The sequence below is a fragment of the Penaeus chinensis genome, chromosome 33, assembly GCF_019202785.1.
Source record: "Penaeus chinensis breed Huanghai No. 1 chromosome 33, ASM1920278v2, whole genome shotgun sequence".
NCBI lineage: Eukaryota > Metazoa > Arthropoda > Malacostraca > Decapoda > Penaeidae > Penaeus > Penaeus chinensis.
The window spans coordinates 19,132,477-19,136,345 of record NC_061851.1 but is presented as its reverse complement, the minus strand read 5'-3'; positions in this window follow the sequence as shown (position 1 = coordinate 19,136,345).

The following is a 3,869-nucleotide window of genomic DNA, read 5'->3' as shown; positions in this document are numbered from 1 at the left end:
TTAACCCAATGCCGCCGGAGAAAATTAAAAAAAAATGGGGAAATGTTGTGCCTATTTTCTATATTTTTGTGTGAAATGTCTGCCCATAGATGGCTCTGCTAGCGCTTAGCCACAAAGGAGTCACTTAGTAGACCTTGTGACCTCACGTGATTTGAATTGGCGGGAAAAACGTATTTTTTACTAGTGCTATGAATATCGATGGTGTTATTTTTATTATAAACATTATAATTATCATAATGTTTTTTAATATTAATAACAGCAAAATAAGATAACGTAAAATATTTCGTAAATCAAAGAAAAGGGTGAGCGGGCGAGACGGGCAGTACTCCTAACTGGCTCATTGGTGACTTAGTACAAGTATAGCCATCTATGTGTAAAAACAATCAAAGAAGTACTGACAATAGGCATAGCACGTGTCTACCCGTTGTACCCGTCGGCAAGGGGTTAATTGACTCCTTTGTGGCTAAGCACTAGCAGAGCCATCTATGAGCAGACATTTCACAAAAAATATAGAAAATGGGCACAGCATTTTCCCCATTTTTTGTACATTTTCCCCGACGGCATTGGGTTAAGTAACACATGCATATATTTTCTCAAATCTACCTATACATTTTTTTTACGTTGGCTCTGAATAAAACTTGATACTCGACCTCTTTAATATTTTCTGAATAACTTTATACACAATCATACCAAATTAAAAAAAAAAAAAAAAATCTTAACATCCTTTATCTATGATTTTACACTATGTCACTAATTGTTGTAGTAGCGAAAATAGTTAAAAACCCCGATAAACTATTTTTTCCCCTTTTAGCAACTGGCTCTTTATCAAAACCAAGGACTTTTATAAGATAAGAAACAAATAAGGTAAAATAATGTAAATCGTTTGCCCCCATGTCATAAAGCTTTTATAATTGTATCTGTATTGAGCAAAGACGCGATATTTTCTGGATAAATTAATACACAACCATGCCAAATGAAGAAAAAATATGTCATACCATATTTACATATTTTGTTCGCTATGTCACTAGTTGCTGTAGTGGTGAAAACAGTTAAACCCCTATAAACTATTTTTTTCTACAAAATCAGAACACATATATAACAAGAAGGCTTTCATTTGATTATTTTCCCCCATTTTAGCTACTGGGTCTTTATCAAAACCAAAGGACTTTTACAAAGACAAAGACAAATTCGCCTAAAGCAGGGATTTTTGACCAAGGGTATTTTTACCCCAGGGAGCAAAAAATATGCATGACACCCTCGATGCGATGGATCGTAGCAGACATCATGCGAAATTCCAACTGATAATGTTTGATGCGTTTTTTCTTCTTTTCTTAAACCAAGTTATCAACAACTATATATTATTTTCATAATCAAAACATTCTTTGCAAAATATAAGAAAATAGAGGTGCTTTCTTTTTATTGTTATGCGTCTACATTAGATTTTCTCACTTTACATGACAAGAAAGGGGTATATGACGAGCAACATACACTCGACGAGGTAAGTTATAGAGAAAGGGTTGAAAATCGTAGTCCTAAAGGGGAAAAAGCCGGAACCGAAGAAATATTTTCTAAATGACAAGTAAAACGCATTCGTTTGGGGGCGGGTATTCGCATTACCACAGAATAAGAGAGGAAAAAACTTCCTTTTACTTAACTTAAAGAAAGAAAAATGCCCTTTTCTCAAATACAAGAGTAATTGAAGTACATGAACAGAGCAGTTTTTTTTTCAGACCGGGGAAATATATGGTAAGTGTTAAAACGGTATGGTGTTGCTATTATCTTTAACAAAAAGTCGGTTTGTTCTAAAGTCTTATTTATCTAAAGATGTACTCCTAAACTCTGACGATGCTCCAGGCAATATCCAGACGACGGACGACCACAAACAGGTGTTAGGGAATACCCCTACTCGTCACGAGCTAATGACTACACCGACATACTAAGACCATTAAAGGACGGACCAAGTGAGGAAGAGGTGAACAATAGAGCGACACCATGGAAGTACTTTTCTCACCTCCTTTCGTGAAGAACTGCATAGTTAATGAATATCCACCATGGAAATCGCACCCCTTCAATCATTTGACCAAGGTAAATCCACATGTTCTAGATAGCTAGAAAGTTCTAGTACGGCTCGCCTCCTTTGTTACTCCTTATAGCACACCTTTCTACACACCTGCTCGTTCCGCTAGCTTACGGTCTGGTATCCCTATCAAACATGTCATATCTTGTTGGCCTCACCCCTTCTACATCTGCCCCCCCCCCCCCCCCCCTCTCTCTCTCCCCTCGACTAAGCGCGATGCTGTATTTACCGCGAGGAAACTAAACATAACTTCACACAACACTAAATATGTATTGACATTGATTGACTTAGAATTGGTGATGCTTATAGCCATATCAAGTTTGGAGGTTCCTTGCGAAGAAAACAAAGATTTTATTATAAAAAACTGAAAACGGTAATATTGAATTCACTGGTAGTATAAAATGATAACTCGTATGATTGCAATACACAATGAAATCTGATATTTTACAAACATTTGTGATTCCATCATTCATTCAAGTTTTGCTTCTCACTTTCCTCACAATTATTATTTTTTTCCTATCCGCATGATGATAGCAGGAGATGGCTTGCTGTCTTCCGGAAATGTCACCTCTGTCGGAAGGAACATCCAGATTCTGATAGTGGTTTATGAATACTAATGACCGCATCCGAGTCATTACATGCTTATATTTTATCAGATTTTCCTTATGTAAAAGTGTAATTCTTATTCTTACATGACAAATAATGCTTATCTATGGTATCAATATATGTATTTATTTTCGCATAAAAGTACCATCTAACCTTTCTATAGAAAGAAGAAATAAATAAAATAGCTAAAACAATTAACATACTTTGTCTCAGAAATATTTTCATAAATCGATTGATTTATTGTTTTTAATTTTCTGCCGCGTCTACGGTAAAAGCCACTAGCAGCGAATACCATGTAAAATGTTAAAATATCTAAAAATCTATCAATAAATAAAGTCTCTTAACAGTAGAAAGAAATATCAATAAATATCATATCAAAATCAAAACACAAGTATTGTGCTTAAAAAGTATGAAACTATTGCACAAATTTTATGCATACTTATATTTTGTTTAAAATATTAGACTCCCTTAGGAAAGTAATAACTCGTATGTCACAATCCTCCTCCAATACATTTTTCAGCGTGTATGAGGAGACAAGTACATACATTTGAGAATGCTGCACATCTTTCCACTAAATATGCGACCGTTAATGGCACTCCTCACAATGTGCTGCACTTTTAGCTGTCATCAGTGACCGATTCTCAGCCTTGTTAACAAAACTTTTACTTGGCGGTTGCATTATAATCATTCAGCAGATATACTGTCTACGTTATCACCCGCCTTCTTCGTCGGCCTATCTGTTCAGAGAATATTTCCCCCTGTAATATTGACCGTAGTTTAGATCGAGGGACTTTATATTTCCGCACGCGCCGCACTCATCACTGACGCGACTGCGCGCGCGGGGAAGTGCATTGCCCCTTGAGGTTAATTAGCAAAACATAGCTGGGTCGACACGTGGGAACAGGTGGTGACACTAGTTGGTAGATAATTAGCTGTTTAGGTGGAAATATGAGGGGGAAACCCGCTTTTGACCTTGCGCAGATGCGTTGAAACCCCTATTAACCCATTCGCCTGTAGTTTTTGGTGAATTTTGTTACATACAGATGGCTCCACATGCGCTCAGCCGGGAGGGAGTCTAGCAGTAGGCCCTAGTTACCGGTCCTGATTTCCCCATTCCTTGAATGGGTTGGAAAATGTGTTTTTCTTATTAATAATATGGCTATCGATACTGATATTATTGTTATTG